This window comes from Myotis daubentonii, chromosome 1 (assembly GCF_963259705.1).
Source record: "Myotis daubentonii chromosome 1, mMyoDau2.1, whole genome shotgun sequence".
Classification (NCBI taxonomy): Eukaryota; Metazoa; Chordata; class Mammalia; order Chiroptera; family Vespertilionidae; genus Myotis; species Myotis daubentonii.
Window position 1 is genome coordinate 182543772 of NC_081840.1, and position 18816 is coordinate 182562587.

The 18816-nt window shown below is 40.9% G+C and overlaps 1 protein-coding gene and 1 non-coding gene across 7 annotated transcripts in view; both read right to left on the minus strand.

Moving 5' to 3' along the window:
• BMP2K (BMP2 inducible kinase) overlaps positions 1-18816 on the minus strand; it is a 139058-nt gene that overhangs the window by 108220 nt on the left and 12022 nt on the right. The gene's annotated exons all lie outside the window — the stretch shown is intronic.
• LOC132224994 (U11 spliceosomal RNA) lies at positions 16569-16701 on the minus strand. Its single transcript, XR_009450782.1, has one exon. It is a non-coding gene; the product is annotated as a U11 spliceosomal RNA (small nuclear RNA).

Here is an 18816-nt window from a genome sequence, read left to right on the forward strand (position 1 = left end):
TCTGGGACCCCAAGGGAGATAACGACCTGCTGGCTTAGGCCTGCTCCCGGGTGACAGAGGGCAGGCCCAATCCCTAGGTGCAGCCCCTGGTCAGGCTCAGAGCAGGGCCGATTGGGGAGTTGGGGCACCACCCCCCGTCATGCACAGAGCAGGGCGGATCGGGAGGTTGCGATGCCACCCTCAGTCACACTCAGGCTAGGGCCAATGGGGGCTTGGGGCACCGCCCCCGTCACACTCAAGGCAGGGTCGATGGGGAGGTTGCGGCGCCACCCTATCACGCACAGAGCAGGGCCAATCAGTGGGTTGGGGCGTTGCCCCCTGTCACTCACAGAGCAGGACCCATCAGGGGGGTTGGGGCTCCGTACCCTGTCACGCACAGCGCAGGGTCGATCAGGGGGTTGTGGAGCTCCCCCGTCATGCAAAAAGCAGGGTTTATCAGGGGGTTGGGGAGCTCCCCCGTCACGCACAGAGCAGGGCCCATCAGGGGGATGGGGAGCTCCCCCCTGTCACGCACAGAGCAGGGCCCATCAGGGGGTTGGGGAGCTCCCCCCTGTCACTCACAGAGTAGGGCAGTTGGGCCACCGCCCCGTCACACACAGAGCAGGGCCGATCAGGGGGTTGGGCGCCGCCCTCTATCACCCACAGAGCAGGGCTAATCAGGGGGTTGGGGCACCGCCACTCTCACACTCAGGGCAGAGCCGATGGGGAGGTTATGGCTCTACCCCATCACACACAGAGCAGGGCCCGTGGTGGGGGGTTGGGGCGCCGCACCCTGTCACACACAGAGCCGCAGGGCAATCAGGGGGTTGGGGAGCTCCCCCCTATCAGGCACAGAGCAGGGCTGATCAGGGAGTAGGGGCATCTTCCCCTGTCACAAACAGAGCAGGGCAGATAGGGAGGTTGTGGCCCCGCCCCCTGTCACACACAGAGCCGCAGGGCGATCAAGGGGTTTGGGCTCTGCCCCCTGTCACGCTGATCCCAGTGCCGGGAGGCCTCTCGGCTCCACTGATCCCGGTGCTGGGAGGCATATTACCCTTTTACTATATAGGATAGAGGCCTGGTGCACGGGTGGGGCCGGCTGGTTTGCCCTGAAGGGTGTCCTGGATCAGGGTGGGGGTCCCCACTGGGGTGCCTGGTCAGTCTGGGTAAGGGGCTGAGGGTTGTTTTCAGGCTGGTGGGTGACTGAAGCTCCCAACCGCTCCTTTTTTTTTTTTTTTTATTCTGGGCCAGCTTTAGCTCTGGTTCCAGCTCTGAGGCCTCTGCTGCTGAAAGCAGGTACCTGGTTTGTTTGGGTTCTATAATCGAAACACTGTATCAACTCCAGCTCTGAGATCCCAGCTGGCTGGCTGAAAGCAGGTTTCTGGGGTTTTGTTTAGCCTCTGTATTTTAACAATGTTTCAAACTGCAAGCTCAGAGGCCGGCAAGGCAGGCGGAGAACGTTGGTTTCCTCCATCACTGAAGCAAGCAAGCCTCATGTTAGCTTCAAGCTGCCTGGCTGCCGGCCACCATATTGGCTGGCAGTTAATTTGCATATCGTCCTGATTAGCCAATGGGAAGGATAGCGGACATATGGCTAATTACGATGTTTCTCTTTTATTAGATAGGATTATATAGGACTAGAGGCCTGGTGCATGAAAGTCATGCACGGGCGGCAGGGAGGGTCCCCTCAGCCCAGCCTGCACCCTCTCCAATCCAGGACCCCTCGGGGGATGTCCGACTGCCAGTTTAGTCCCAATCCCAGGGATCGGGCCTAAACCGGCAGTCGGACATCCCTCTCACAAACCAGGACCGCTGGCTCCTAACTGCTCACCTGCCTGCCTGATCGCCCCTCTCTGCCCACCCCCGCCAGCCTGATCACCCCTAACTGCTTCTGTCTGCCGGCCTGATCACCCCTAAATGGCCCCTCTGCCGGCCTGGTCATCCCAACTGCCTCCCCGCCAGCCTGGTTGCTCCCAACTGCCCCCCGCCGCCAGCCTGATCACCCCTAACTGCCCCCCCCCAATGGCCTGGTCGCCCCTAACTGCCCCCCACTGCCAGCCTGGTCACCCTAAGTGCCTCCCCCTGCCAGCCTGGTCATCCCTTACTGCCCCCCCCACCAGCCTCGTTGCCCCCAACTGCCCCCACTGCCAGCCTGGTCGCCCCACGCAGCCTGCTGTTCAGTCATTTGGTCGTCCCTCACTAACCCCCCTGCCGGCCTGGTCGCCCCACGCAGCCTGCTGTTTGTTTGTTACTGTGATGGTGTCCTGAGCAATTTGCATATTCCTCTATTATTAGCATAGATTATATTTTTCTTAAATAAAAACAGCTCTATTTCAAAGTTTTGAAGACAGGTGTAGTTCAAGCTATTCCAATTTAAAATATTAATATGAAATGATCAGAGAAAAAACCAAACCGTTTTTTTTACAATACACGGAATTTAGGCTCATCTGATACTAGATAATTTGCATATATAACTAGTATTTAGTTCATTAAAGTAGTTAAAATCACACACAACAGCCTATGGTTAGCAAACAAAAACCACTACAAACTGTACTACAAATACACACATGAGCAAGTTAGGAAGCATGGTAATTCTACATCATCCAATCCAAGTAAGATAAACCTTTCATAAGTCACAAAGGATATAGAGTGTACTGCACGGGATATGTTAACTCCTCCTGGCACTATCCTTTGTCACTATACTGGCCCTAACATGCCCATGCCTATGCATACACTTTGTATAACAATCTCAAGTGTGCCAAGTAAACACATCACCTCCTATAATTACTTCAAAAGGAGTAAGAGGAGATTACTGAGAAAAATCGCAGCACAGAGCCGAACTTATCAGCAGAGAACCAGTATCTATTACTTCAAGGCCTGATACCAAAACCTTGGCTGAGAAAACAGATGCATATTTAAACATTCTGTGTAAGCCTAAGCAAAGCACACTCTACAATGCTTAAATCCGTTTATCTTGGTGTTAGTAAATAGAAACAAGACACAAATTCAAAGAATAGCTCGTATAATTTGTCCTTCTCAAAGACAGCTCAAGTCTATATTCTGATTACTTGTTTCTGTCAGGCAGAGTGCTGCATATTCTTCGCACCAACTTCCACCATTCCCTGGGCTTAATACTCCATTGACTAAATACAGTTTATCCTATTAATGGAAAACCACCCAGTATTATCTAACTTAGTGCTCTCCAACTAGTTGGCCAGCCCCCTGGTTAAATGACTGAGTCTGCTTTCAGCCTGAGTTGACCTGCAGGGACCTCCAACCACAACAGAACAACTTTGTGGGCTGAGAAGGAATCATCTTGGCACACCTATAACCCATTGTGGCACCACTGGTACGGCCACTGAACATCAGTAGGGAGATCTTGGCTAAACTCTTCTGATACTCAGAGATAAGACTAGACACCTCCTTACAAAGATTTGCTGTACTTTTGATAGAAAACCCAACCAAACTTATACATAAAACTTTTTAATTACACACACACACACACACACACACACACACACACACACACACACACTTGAATCAGCACCAAAATCTCCTCCAATGAAAAGTATTTATATATAGGTTAGAAACATAAATTCTCTATACACTTTCGCTTCCCAGTATTTTCATGCATATTATAAGTACTTACAGCCATTATTATGTCACTAAAATACAAAACCTTGAATATCATATTTTAACTGTTAACATCACAGAAAATCAAGTATACTACAAATACAATTTACATAACGTTTGTGCGTTCTGAAATCTGCAGTATTTGTGTTTTCCTGAGGAAAGGGTCTATATAAATTTCACTAGATCCTCAAAGAAATATGCAATCCAAAAACATTATTTTTACTGCTCTTACTGGGATATGCAACAAAAAAGAACGTTTTCCAAATTCTGGTCCTCTATGTCCCCTTCCTAAAATTTTCTATTTAACTGGCTTCTAAGGGTACATGACCTTTCTTGGCCTCAGATTCCTTCTCTGCAAAAATGGAAAGGGTGCTGTTGCCTGTCTGCTTAAGAACTGTTGAACACATTAAATTGGCAATGCAAGAGGAAGTTCTCTAGACAATTAGATGTCTCTATCAAAATATGTCAGTGCAAAATAATTTAGTTATGTTTATCATTGATATTTTATCTGCTAAAACAGTATACAAAGGCATTTAAAATTTCAGAGAGAACAAGTACTGTATTTTATAGTAAAAAATAAAATAAAAAACCCAACCTCTATCTTAAAATCATTGATATGCCCAGCCTTTGGTTCTTTCATTCAGTTTGTGGATCTTTAAGACGTGTAGGTTTAGGATCCAAGATGGCAGCTGACAGGACGACAGTGAGGAAGAGAGTGTGAGTGAGAGAGTGAAAGGGAAGTGCGTGGACGTGTGGGGCATGTGTGTGTGAGGTGAGGGGCAGTTGTATTCTGCAGGACTGTTGAGGACTGGCAGACAGGCTCCCCTGGACAGGAAGCCTCTGCTACCGCTGCCTTCACTCCTGGGCCGGCGGGCTCTGCCGCAGAGACCGCCATCTTGAAGGGGAGAGCAGCTGTGACTAGGGGCCCACCCTTAGCTCCACCGGGGACCCTACAGCCACACCAGCCAGGGACCAGCCTCAGCTGCAAACCCACAAACACCATGATTCCAGCTTCCCCAGCCATGGGCACCTAAAAAGTTTGTCCAGGGGGAGACAAGGTGGCAGCCAAATAGAGAGACGGGTATTGTGCCTTCTCACGGAGCAGATAGAAGACAGAGTGAAAGCAATCCTGAGAGAGAAGTTCAGACCTACCTAGAAAAACAAGAAAAAATGGTAATAAATTATCTAACTTTAAACTCAAAGAATTAGAAGGAGAGCAAAAAGAAAAGCCCAGAGTGAGCAAAAGGAAGGAAATAATAAAGATCAGAGCAGAAATAAATGACATAGAGACCAAAAAAAAAAAAAAAAGATCAATAAAACCAAGAGCTGGTTTTTTGAAAGGATAAACAAGATTGATGAACCTCTAACCAGGCTCACCAAGAAGCAAAGAGAGAGAACCCAAATAAACAAAATCAGAAATGAAAGAGGTGAAGTAACAACTTACACACTAGACATACAAAGGATTATGAAAAAAATACTATGAACAACTCTATTCCAACAAAGTGGACAACCTAGGAGAAATGAACACATTCTTAGAAAAATACAAGCTTCCAAAACTCAATCAGGAAGAATCAAAAAACCTGAATAGGCCGGTAACTACCGAAGAAATTGAATCAGTAATCAAAAATCTCCCAGCAAACAAAAGCCCTGGTCTGGACAGATTTACAGAGAAGTTCTATCAAACATTCAAAGAAGAACTAAAACCTATCCTCCTCAGACTATTCCGAAAGATTTAAGAGGAAGGCACACTTCCAAGCTCTTTCTATAAAGCCAGCATCACGCTAATACCAAAACCAGATAAAGACACCACAAAGAAAGAGAACTAGAGGCCATTATCCTTGATGAGAATAGATGCCAAAATTCTCAACAAAATTCTAGCAAATCAGATCCAGCAGTACATTAGAAAAATCATACACTATGACCAAGTGGGATTTATTCTGGGGATGCAAGGATGGTACAATATCCGCAAATCAATAAATGTGATACACCACATAAACAAACTGAGAAATAAAAATCACATAATCATATCAATCAATGCAGAAAAAACATTTGACAAACTCCAACACCCTTTCTTGATAAAAACTCTCAGCAAAGTGGGAATAGAGGGATTATACCTCAACATAATAAAAGCCATATTTGATAAACCTATAGCCAACATCATACTCAATGGGCAAAAACTAAATCCATTTCCCTTGGAACAGACAGGGATGCCCACTTTCACCACTCCTGTTCGACATAGTACTGGAAGTGCTAGCCATAGTGATCAGACAAAAAGAAGAAATAATAAGCATCCAAATTGGAAAAGAAAAAGTAAATTTGTCATTATTCACAGATGACATGATACTATACATAGAAAACCCCAAAGACTCCATCAAAAAACTACTAGACTTAATAAATGAATTCAGGAATGTAGCAGGATACAAAATTAACACCCAGAAATCTATGGCTTTTTACACACCAACTAGAAGCCCGTTGAACAAAGATTCGCACGATAGGCCTTCCTTCCCCTTGCTGCCAGCACCAGTTTTCCTCTGGCACCTGGAATCCAGGCTTTTGGTCCGGCCGCAGCAGAGAAGCCAAGCCTCGAGGCTAGACTTTCCCCTCCGGCTGCAGCGAGGCTTGGCTTATCCCGTCTGGCCGCAGCGAGGCTGGGCTTCTCCCCTCTGGCCGCAGCAAGGCTTGGCTTCTCCACTGCAGTCTTCAGTCTTCAGTCTTCACTCCGGCCGGAGCCTTCAGTCTTCTCTCTGCGCCTGCTTATACAAATTAACCACCATCTTTGTTGGGTTAATTTGCATAGTCACTCTGATTAGCTGGTGGGTGTAGCGGAGTGACACCAATTTGCATGTTTCTCTTTTATTAGTGTAGATCAGTGGTTCTCAACCTGTGAGTCGCAACCCCTTTGGGGGTCGAACGACCCTTTCACAGGGATCGCCTAAATACATCCTGCATATCAGATATTTACATTACGATTCATAACAGTAGCAAAATTACAGTTATGAAGTAGCAACGAAAATAATTTTATGGTTGGGGGTCACCACAACATGAGGAACTGTATTAAAGGGTCAAGGCACTAGGAAGGTTGAGAACCACTGGTGTAGATATTGAACTCACAGAAAGAGAAACTAAAAAAAAATCCCACTTATCACTGCACCAAAAAAATTAAGATACTTAGAAAAAAACCTAACTAAGAAGGTAAAAGACCTACATACTCTGAAAACTATAGGACTGAAAAAAGAGATAGAGGAAGACATAAACAAATGGAAGAACATACTCTATTCATACACTAGTAGAATCAACATCATTAAAATGTCCATACTACCCAAAGCAATTTATAGATTCAATGCAATCCTCATTAAAATACCAACGGCATATTTCACAGACCTAGAACAAACTCTCCGAATAATTATATGGAATAGAAAAAGACCCCAAATAGTGGCAGCAATCCTGAGAAAGAACAAAGTTGGAGGGATCATAATACCAGGTATCAAGCTATAATACAAAGCCACGGATCTCAAAACTATCTGGTACAGGCATAAGAACAGACATAAAGACCAGTGGAATAGAATAAAGGACCCAGAAATAGACGCAAGGCATTATGCTCAATTAATATTTGACAAAGGAGGCAAGAGCATACAATGGAGTCAAGACAGTCTCTTCAAAAAATGGCGTTGGGAAAATTGGACAGATACATGCAAAAAAATGATACTAGACCACCAACTTACAACAAAAAACAAACTCTAAATGGTTTAAAGGACTTAAATGTAAGATCAGAAATCATAAAAATCTTAGAAGACTCCATAGGCAGCAAAATATCAGACATATGTCATAGCAATATCTTTACCGATACAGCTCCCAGGGCAATGGAAACTAAGGAGAAAATAAACAAATGGGACTACATCAAAATAAAAAGCTTCTGCACATAAAAAACAACAAAACAAACAAACAAACAAAAATCAACAAAACAAAAAGAAAGCCCACTGCATAGAACATATTTGCCAATGTTATCACTGATAAGGGTTTAATCTCCAACATTTACAGGGATCTCATACAACTTAACAAAAGGATGATAAACAGCCCAATCAAAAAATGGGCAACGGACCTAAATAGATACTTTTCGAAAGAAGACATAAGGCCACGAGACATATGAAAACAAGCTCAAAGTCACTAATCATCTGAGAGATGCAAATCAAAACGACAATGTGGTACCATCTCACACCTGTCAGAATGGCTATCATCAACAAATCAACAAATTTCAAGTGCTGGAGAGGATGTGGAGAAAAAGGAACCCTCTTGAACTGCTGGTGGGAATGCAGATTTGGTGCAGCCACTGTGGAGAACAGTATGGAGTTTCCTCAAAAAATTAAAAATGGATCTCCCATTTGACACAGTGATCCCACTTCTAGGAATATATCCCAAGAAAAGAGAAACACCAATCAGAAAGGACATATGCACCCCTATGTTCATAGCAGCACAATTCACCATACCTAAGATTTGGAAACAGCCTAAGTGCCCATCAGCAGATGAGTGGATTAAAAAACTGTTGTACATGTACACAATGGAATACTATGCTGCTGTAAAAAAGAAGGAACTTTTACCATTTGCAACAGCATGGATGGAACTGGAGAGCATTATGCTAAGCAAAATACGCCAGAAAAATATAAATATCAATGATCTCACTCATATGTGGGATATAATGATCAACATAAACTGATGAACAAAAATAGATCCAGCCATAACTGGTTTGGCTCAGTGGATAGAGCGTCGGCCTGTGGTCTGAGGGGTCCTGGGTTCGATTCTGGTCAGGGGCATGTGTGTTGGTTGCGGGCACATCTCCGGTGGGGGGTGTGCAGGAGGCAGCTGATCGATGTTTCTCTCTCATCGATGTTTCTGACTCTCTCTCTCTCTCCCTTCCTCTCTGTAAAAAATCAATAAAATATATTTAAAAAAATAGATCCAGAGACAAGGTATTTGGGGGGGGGGGGCGGGGGGGACTAGAGATCAACCAAAGGACTTGTATGCATGCATATTAACATAACCAATGGACACAGACACTGTGGCAGTGGGGGCTTGTTCTCAGGGATGGCATTGGCGGGGGGGGGGGGGGTCAATCAGCAAAAAAGGAGACATATGTAATACTTTAAACGATTAAAAAAAAAAAAAAAGACATGTAGGTTTAGCCCTAGCCTGTTTCGCTCAGTGGATAGAGCGTCAACCTGCAGACTAAAGGGTCCCAGGTTCGATTCCAGTCAAGGGCACATGCTAGGGTTACAGGCTCCATCCCTAGTAGGGCAGGAGGTAGCCAATCAATGATATCCTCTCATCATTGATGTTTCTATCTCTCCCTCTTCCTTCCTCTCTGAAATCAATAAAAATATATATTTTTTTTAAAAGACATGGAGGTTTATATTAGAATATAAGACATGTAGGTTTATATTAGAATATATTTTGCTTGAATGAGCATATCAATAGTTATGTGCACTTTTTACTTAATGATGACTAAAATGAAACTCTTGAGTAAGAGAATTCCAGGTACCCACTAGATCTTTGTTAAAACTACTGCACACCTTGCCCGGCCAGTGTGGTTCAGTGGCTGAGCATCAACCATGAACCGGAGGGTCACAATTCAATTCTGGTCAGAGCATATGCCCAGGTTGGGGGCTTGATCCCCAGAAAGGGGCATGCAAGAGGCAGCTGATCAGTAATTCTTATCATTGATGTTTCTATCTCTCTCTCTCTCCCTCTCCCTTCCTCGCTGAAATCAATAAAAAACATATTTAAGAAAAACACTGTACACCTGAAGTAATCTATTCAGAAACTAAGAAAGAGTCACACCTTTGGAAGAACATGGTCATAACATTTTTAAGAACAAACTGTCTTCAGAGTGAAATAACTTGTAGAAATGCAGTAGAAAGAAAACTAAAAAAAGAAAACCATTTTTCCTTCTCCCTTGGTGAGGCTCTATATATGTTAATATTTCTAAAATTATTCCTATGACCTAAAAATTCTTAATGGACTTTGACCCTAAAAAGCCCAGATAATAAAGAGAGCCTTAGAAACGGTTTTCTCACAAACACCCAACAGGTACTATGTTGCCTTTTTCTTTCTTTCTTTCAACTAAAATCTTATCAGATTTATTATAATTCTCACATTTATGACTGCAATATTTTTCTCTACTGACCTGACTTACCTGCATTTAGGGAAACACCAGTTATTTTAAAACATACCAGATTGCTAGACCTTCATAGATAGAGTCTATGTCTTTTTATCTTCAATCCCTACGGTCTAAGTGATAAGATAATAAGAATATATTCCTAATTAAAGGTAAGTTATCATCTCTCAAAATCATGATAATCAAAATATTTTTTTTGCAATGCTGAAAAGGGCAACCATTTACAATACAATACAAAGCACATGGGACCAAGCTTATAAAGTTGCAGGACCCAACTGAAGAAAAACTTCAGAGAGATGTAAAAGATTTTAATAAAATGGAAAGACATGCTATGTTCCTGTAAAAGAATACTCAATACTGTCAATGTGCTAATCCTCCCTTCCCTCCCTCCCCCAATCCCAGGTTAATAGGCAGTTTTAATGCTCTCCAGTAATGCCCATCAAAATCCCAACACTGCAGAATTACATGGACCCTTCTCTAAACTTATGATTCAATGTCTGGGACTGAAGTCCAGGAGTCCGTTCAATCAGCACACCAGGTGAAGTTTAAGAACCCTTGCATTACTTCTGCTATCTACTAATGATCAACCTGGACACCATTAACAAAGCAACTACTCATCATGAACTATTCTGATCACCTTTGGGGGTCTTTTTCTCTCCCTCTTTGGAGACTAGCGTAAGGAGAATATGACTGGGAAGAGCAGCACCGGCATCACCTGAAAGCTTGCTGGTAATACAGAATCTCAGGCCCCACCCATATGTACCCTGTCAGAAACTACTTTAATAAATCCCCAGGTGAGAGGCATATACTTTTTTAAAAATAAGACTCCCCAGGATTACAATGTTTAAAAAGTTAATACTAGTACATGTAAAACAAAGCAGCTATTCAAGTACAGGGGCATACATATTCCTCCTGTACTTCCCTACTCCATCACCAGCCCCTAGGTCCCCTCATCACACTACTATTCATAAAACTGGAATGAAATCACTAATTTTGACCTTCCTTTCCTTTATTTTCAGCCACAATATAGTTTCTCTATCCTTATCCCCATTTTCTTTCCTACAGTGGAAAATTCAGATTTTAGAATGAATGTTTTTGGTGGGGTTTTTTTTGCAGAACTGAAAATGACTGTGTATTAACTTAGTTCTCTACTAATTCTACTTTTTTCTCCCTTTCTTGTATCTCAAAACTCCTCCATTCCTAAATTCAAAGCCTGTCTATTAGGTTTCAATCATCTCTCACCCATTCATAATTTCCTTCTCACCGGAATATAGGTTTCAAAAGCATCAGATTGTAATCAATTTTTCTATATTGCTATTTAATTTGGCTTTTCTTCACATCTTCAGCATTATGCTAGCCTCTCCTTGGGACTACTATTAAGTATAATGATCTATATATATAAAAGGCTAATATGCAAAGTGTCCTTGCGGGAGTTTGACCTGGAGACTGGGAGTTCTATCACTTGCTATGACATGCACTGGCCACCAGGGGGTGGCACGGAATGAAGGAAGGCCCCAGCTGGCAGCTGGCTGCCAGAAGGAAGGCCCCAATTGGCTCTGATCGCCGGCCAGGCCTAGGGACCCTACTCGTGCATGAATTTCATGCACTGGGCCTCTAGTTAAGTATAATGATCTACAGCTTCAACTTTTCCAAGTCTGGCTCAACAAAGTCTTGTCCTCTGCACCTCTACAACCCATCATCCACTTTCTGCAGACTGCCTGCAAAGCTCTCTTTACCCTATTACCATGCTCGTGCATCTCACCCAAACTAACCATCAGGTGGGGGCTCGTCCCAGGCTCTTTTTTCCAACAAATTTTAATAAGTGGCTGTGCTAGCCTCTGGACCACAGTTTTTAAGTAGGACATCATAGGTGTGCATTCAGTCTTTTCGGGGAGAAAGACAAAAATAGGTTATTATGGCATACTGTGATGAACCCTATGGGCAATGTAACTGAGGTAAAAAGGGTTGTAATAAAAACTACTATTGCCCTAGCCGATTTGGCTCAGTGGATAGACCATCACTCCACGGACTGAAGCATCGAGGGGTCGATTCCAGTGAAGAGCGTGTATCTCAGTTGCAGGCTCAATCCCTGGCCCCAGGCAGGGCATGTATGGGAGGCAACCAATCGATGTGTCTCTCTCACACCAATGTTTCTCTCTGTCTCTTCCCCATGGTACCTTCCCTAAAAATCAATGAAAAAGTATCCTCAGGTGAGGACTAACAAAATAATAATAACAACAACAACAACCACAACAACTATGGCCCATCCTACAACCTATGAACCAGGAGGTCACAGTTCAATTCCCGGTCAGGGCAAATGCCCAGGTTGCAGGCTTGATCTTTAATTGGGGCCATACAGGAGACAGCCAATCAATGATTCTTTCTCATCATTGATGTTTCTATCTATTGCTCTCTCTCCCTTCCTCTCTGAAATCAATAAAAACATATTTAGCCCTGACTGGTTTGGCTCATTGGATAGAGCGTTAGCCTGAGGACTGAAGGGTCTCAGGTTTGATTCCAGTCAAGGGCATGTACCTTGGTTGCGGGCACATCCCCAGTGGGGGGTGTGCAGGAGGCAGCTGATCGATGTTTTTCTCTCATCGATGTTTCTAACTCTCTATTCTTCTTCCTTCCTCTCTGTAAAAAAAAAATCAATAAAATGTATTTTTAAAAAATAAAAACATATTTAAAATAGTAATAACAACAACTATGGTTGGTGTACCCTCAATCCAGCATTCTCTCTTCACTTAAGCAGGCACTGAAATTTCATTGTTGTAGAAAGTCTTTCTTGATGAGAACTGACAACATAAGCCAAGAATTGATGACCTAAACAGCATCACAGACCTACCACCACAACTAAACGTATAACCACTTAATTCAGATATCCTCTAATTCAGTGGTTTAGTTATATAATCCCACTTATGATTAGAGATAAATAGTAAACAAGCATCCCATAACTTCATCTTTGGAATTTACTACTATCTTTACACACATTTAATATTTTATTTTCAACCTCTATGAATCCTCAAATTAAAAAATTCACACATTTGATCAGGTTCCCATCATGAAGTGTATGGAAGCCCGATTCAGCAGTGGATTGTGCCAGCCTCTTTGGCATTCAGAGCATCTTCCCACAGAAACAATCGTACGTGTGATAATTAGGTTCTCGGGTCAACATGCAGCCTAGTACTAATAATACTGTAATATCTAATGTCTCTCTACAAAAACATTTCTATGGGAACATTCATTCAAGGTTCCAACTTGAGAGGCCAAGAATGCATCTCACTACACCACCAGCATCTCAAGGTTAGCCCAGCTTACCTAACTGAGAAAGGGATTCCCCAGATCCAAGCCACGAGCAGCGCCCAAGTAACTACAAGCAACAACTGGGATGTGTGACCTACAAATTCTACAGCAGTCCCTAACTTTTCTTTGTTCGTGTGTACCTTGGAGAATATACTGAAAGCCATAAGCCCTCTCCTAAGAAAAACACACGTAGATGTCTGTGAACCCCAAGTGAACAATCCCAACTGCAAAGTGTAGGTCCACAAAATAAACTCTACACTATAAACTAGTATTTTCCAACATATATCCAATATAATGTGAGCAACATACATAATTTTAAATTTTCTAGTAGCTACATTCAAAAAATTAAAAATCAGTGAATTTTAATACATTTAACCCAACTGACCCAAAATACTATTATTTCAACAAGTAATCAACATTGTACAAATATTAATATCTTTTACAGTTTTTTCACATTAAGGCTTTAAAATTCCAAATGTATTTTATACTTACAGTACATTTCAATTCAGACTAGCCACACTTCAAGCAGTAGATACATACTACTAGTGGCTACTGTATTAGACAGTTTTGCTAGACTATATAGTATATACCCAGCTATTCTCAAGCCCTTTGGGCTCAGGATGCCTTCACAGACCTAAATATTATTAAAGACTCCAGAGAACTTTTGTTTATGTGGGTTATATCAATTCATATTTGCCATACTAGAAATTTAAATTGGGAATTTTAAAAACTTTCAATTCCTTTAAAATAATAATAAACACATATCTTTATGAAAAACAGCTATATTTTTTCAAAACAAAAATTTAGAAAAAATGTCAATGTTTTACATTTTTGCAAAGCTCTTTAATTTTTGCCTTTGTAGAAGCATAATGGATTCTCATACCTACTTTTACAGTTAATCTCCTCTGTTATTTTGCCTAAATAAAAAATTTTTGATGAAAATCTAGCCTTACACATAATACGTAGAGGAAAGATGACGACTATCTTAACAGTCTTTTCAGATAACTATGGATATTCTTCTCTGCTATTAGAGCAAAAAGGACAATTAGTACTTTCTTAAACGTTAGTTACAATATGGTATCTAAAACCACATCACTAAATTTGTTGTACTATTACATTAAAATCCAATGGTCAGGCTGATGGTACTTTATATTTGTAACATCATGCATTTAAAAATATCAGTTCAGTGAGTTAAAGATATCTTCTATCACATATTTTTTAAATATTTATTTATAATATTACCTATCTCTTCAGAAAAACTTTCAAGTAATAGGAAGCTGTCAATTAAAAACTGTCAAGTTCACAATAGTAGATACACGTTTCCCAAAATTTTCTTTTGAAAGCTCATATTCCATGATTAGCAGAACTGTAGGTTGTTTTCCTTGAAGTAACAGGCTCACTTCATTAAATACCCAGCTATAAATGAACAATCATAGTTTGTCAGTCATTCTTTCAAATAGAAAAGGTTGTTCCATGAAAAAAGCAGCTATTTCAGGACAAAATACAATCACCCAAGTGCTTTTCCTCAAATACACTCCCACACCTCATTATGCAGCAAGTGTTTAATGTCTCCTTCTCGTACTTCACATACTAAAAAATGTGTGCTTAGAAATGGCCAATAACAAGCACAGGGAAATTTATTTAACATCACTTATCTTTAGGGAAATCAAATCAAAGCCACAATGATATACAACTTCATTCCCATTAGGATAGCTATTACAAATTTTTTTAAAAAAGAAAAGAGCAAGTGTTGGTGAGGATGAGGAGAAATTGTAACCCTTGTATACTGCTGGTGGGAATTTAAGAGTGCAGTTAATATGAACAATAGTATGGAAGGTCCCCATAAAGTTAAACATAATCCAGCAATTCCACTTCGAGGTATATACATACCAAAAAGAAATAAAAGCAGGGGCTAAGCAGATATTTGTGTGCTCATATTCATAGCAGCATTATTTACAACTAGAGGCCCAGTGCAGGTGCACTGGGGAGCGAGGGGGTCCCCTCAGCCTGGCCTGCTCGCTTTCGCAGTCCGGAAGCCCTTGGGGGATGTCTGACTGACGGACATCCTTATGTCCTTAGCGCTGCCGCAGAGGCGTGAGAGGCTCCCGCCAGCACTGCTACACTTGCCAGCGGTCAGCCCAGCTTCTGGCTGAACTGCGCTCTCCCCCCATACCCCCCACCCCCGTTTGAGAAAGTATTAATTGTCCTGGGAGCACACTGACCACCAGGGGGCAGCTCCTGCGTTGAGCGTCTGCCCCCTTGGTGGTCAATTCACATCATAGCGACTGGTCGTTCCACCATTCGGTCAATTTGCATATTACCCTTTTATTATATAGGGTAGCCAAAAGAGGCCCATAAGATGAATAAACAAAATGTGATATATACATAAATAGAATATTATTCAGTCTTAAAAAGGAAATTCTGATACATGCCACAACATGGACAAACCTTGAAGACATTATGCTAAGTGAAATAAGCCAGACACATGACAAATATTGTATGATTCCACTTATATGAGTTACTTAGAATAGTCAAATTTATAGAGACAGAAAACCAGAAGCTGGGGATAAGTGGGGAATAAGGAGTAGTGACTAAAGGGGACAGAGTTTCAATTTGGAAAGATGAAAAAGTTCTGGAGATAGATAGTAGTGACAGTTACATAACAATGTGAATATACTTTTGCCAATGAACTGTAAAGTTAAAAAATTAAAATGGCAACTGTTATGTTACATATATAGTTCCACAATCAAAAAATAAAAATAAAAAAGGACATGTACTTAAGGACCAAAATTGATAAAAGACTTTTTACTGCTTCATCAAGAACATTCTTTAAGAGAAACTGAGTTTATGTGACAGTGAAGAATAAATACAATGACTAGCTGCCAACTGTCTTGATTTGTGTTAAGGTACTAGCAGTTTGAACTCCCACCACAATTGCTTTTGAATCGCCAGTGCAAATACTGACACAATGTAAAAAGCAATTATGTCTTAGTATTGTAAACATAATTTTGACCTGATAGATCCCCTCAAAAGGTCTTGAGGTCCCTTCCCACAAATCACACTGAGAACCATTACTGAGGTCTATTCTTTCAGAAGTCAATTAATGATAGAAAGAGACAAAAAGATCACAGAAATTTTATTTTTGTTTTTGTTTGTCTTATCTTTTCAGGTGAGAGAAACAAGCAGGCATATATGCTGAACAGGAATCAGATATAGTAAGTATTAAGAAACAAGTAGAAAATAGAAGAAAAGCAGATAAATTGATGGAGAAAGGAACAAGAGCGAGAGGTAATGAGGGGTACAGCCTCTCAGGCTGGATGTAAAAGAGGGAAAGACATTACAGGTTGATTGGGGTGAGAGGTTACACTCTAAGTCCTGGGGATGTAATTTACAGCATGGGGACTATAGTTAATAATACTGTATTATATATTTGAAAGTTTCTGAACGAGTAATTTTTATTTTTATTTATTATTTATTTTTTGCGGGAGCCAGGAACAACGATCACCAGCTGCCCAAGTACCAAAATATTATGCTGCGAAATCTCTTGATGTCAATTCCGCACATAGAGCAATCAAGCTGCTCTACATGTGCCACTCACAGCAGAAGCCCTTTTTGAGAGAGTAAATCTTAAAAGTCTTCATCACAAATAAAAATCTGTAACTGTATGTGGTGATTAATGTTAACAAGACTTATTGTGGTGATCATTTCATAATATAAACAAACATCAAATCATTATCTTGTACACCAGAAACTAATATGTCAATTAGATCTCAATTTTTTAAAAATCTGTCTATTTAGAAAAATACAGATACTAGATAAAATGCTTCTTGATAATGACGGTGATAATTCCACAATTAAATGACATTAAAATTTTTTTCTTCTAATACTGTAAAATCATAAATCAAGCACCATTCCATTTTAACTTTTTACTTGCATGTGTACAAAAATATGCAACATATATCATAGAAGCAATGTCGGGTCATTTTTAAGAAAATTGTTTTAAGGGATCATTGGAATTTATTTCACTACAAAGACTCAAAGTTTAGTATTCCAGCTTTAAATCAAATGCATTTGTGCCATGGACTAATAAAATGAAAAGTTGAAAAAACCTGGTTTATTTTATTTTTAATAAATGTAGCACATATTTGTTAAATAAAATGCTAAAGGGATTTGATATTATAGCTCCTCTGACTCCAAGCTTTAATGTTTTCATAACCTTGAACTAGGAACAGGAAAAAGTGGAGAATAATAACTCAGCTACTTCTCTTCCTCTTTTCACTTTCCTTCTACCAGTGGTTCTCAACCTGTGGGTCGTGAACAATGAAATACATCGTGCATATCAGATATTTACATTACGATTCCTAACAGTAGCAAAATTAGTTCTGAAGTAGCAACGAAAATAATTGTATGGTTGGGGGTCACCACAACATGAGGAACTGTATTAAAGGGTCGCGGCATTAGGAAGGTTGAGAACCACTGCTTCTACCCTATAGAAGTCCTAGATATACTATGCTATACTTTAGGTTGAAGAACCTAAAGTACTGTGATTATATGTTAGTTACTTTACAGTTCACAAATGAATTATTTCACTTAGAAATGGACCTTTCTAGACTGAGACAACAGATTAATTTGGGGGAAGCTTAAATTTAAAATTTTTAATATTAATCCTGACATCTTAAACCACTGTAGCAATAACTGGATGGCCTTAGAAAATAGCAAAGAAAGCTTTAACTCAGAAATGTTTGGGAACATGCCCTTTCCACCCAGACTCCTGAGGCACCCAAAGACACTCCAGCTAACTCCAGAATATTAAAAGTCCCCTTGTCCTTTAAGCCTGTTTCAATCAAGAGCCAATGCATGTATGGGCACAGGATCCAATTAAGTGAGAAAAGTGTTTGATTAAGTTCATTCGATCAAAATTCTGCCCTCCACAACCAACACTATAGTGTTACTCTAGGTCAGTGATGGCGAACCTTTTAAGCTCGGCGTGTCAGCATTTTGAAAAACCCTAACTTAACTCTGGGGCTATGTCACATATAGAAATTTTTTGATATCTGCAACCATAGTAAAACAAAGACTTATATTTTTGATATTTATTTTATATATTTAAATGCCATTTAACAAAGAAAAATCAACCAAAAAAATGAGTTCGCCTGTCACCTCTGACACGCGTGTCATAGGTTCGCCATCACTGCTCTAGGTTCATCCCTTACTCTCCTTTCTCATAGTTAAATGAATTAAATTGGATAATTTCTACAACTATAGGAGATTTAAAGACACACTAGAATTTTAAAATAAAAACTTGCCCAGTGTTGTTCAGTGGTTAGAGTGCCAGCCCACACATCAATTTGATTCCCAATCAAGGGTACATACCTGGGTTGCAGGTTGGATCCCTGGCCCAGTCGGGGCATGTGCAGGAGGCAACCAATCGATCTGTCTCTCTCACATCAATGTCTTTCTCTTTCTCCCTATCTCCCTCTCCCTCCCTCCATCCTTTCCACTCTCTCCCCCTCCTTCTTTCTCTTTCACTCTCTCAATGGAAAAAAATATCCTTGATTGAGGATTAACAAAAATAAAAAAATAAAATAAATAAAGACTGTTATTCCAATAATACCAACTCCAATTAATATTTAGGACATTTTCTGAAAGAGGCTGAATAGGTTTTACCCTTAATTCAGATTCTTGTATGCCACCCACTACCCCCCATCCCTATATTTTTTCTTCTAAAA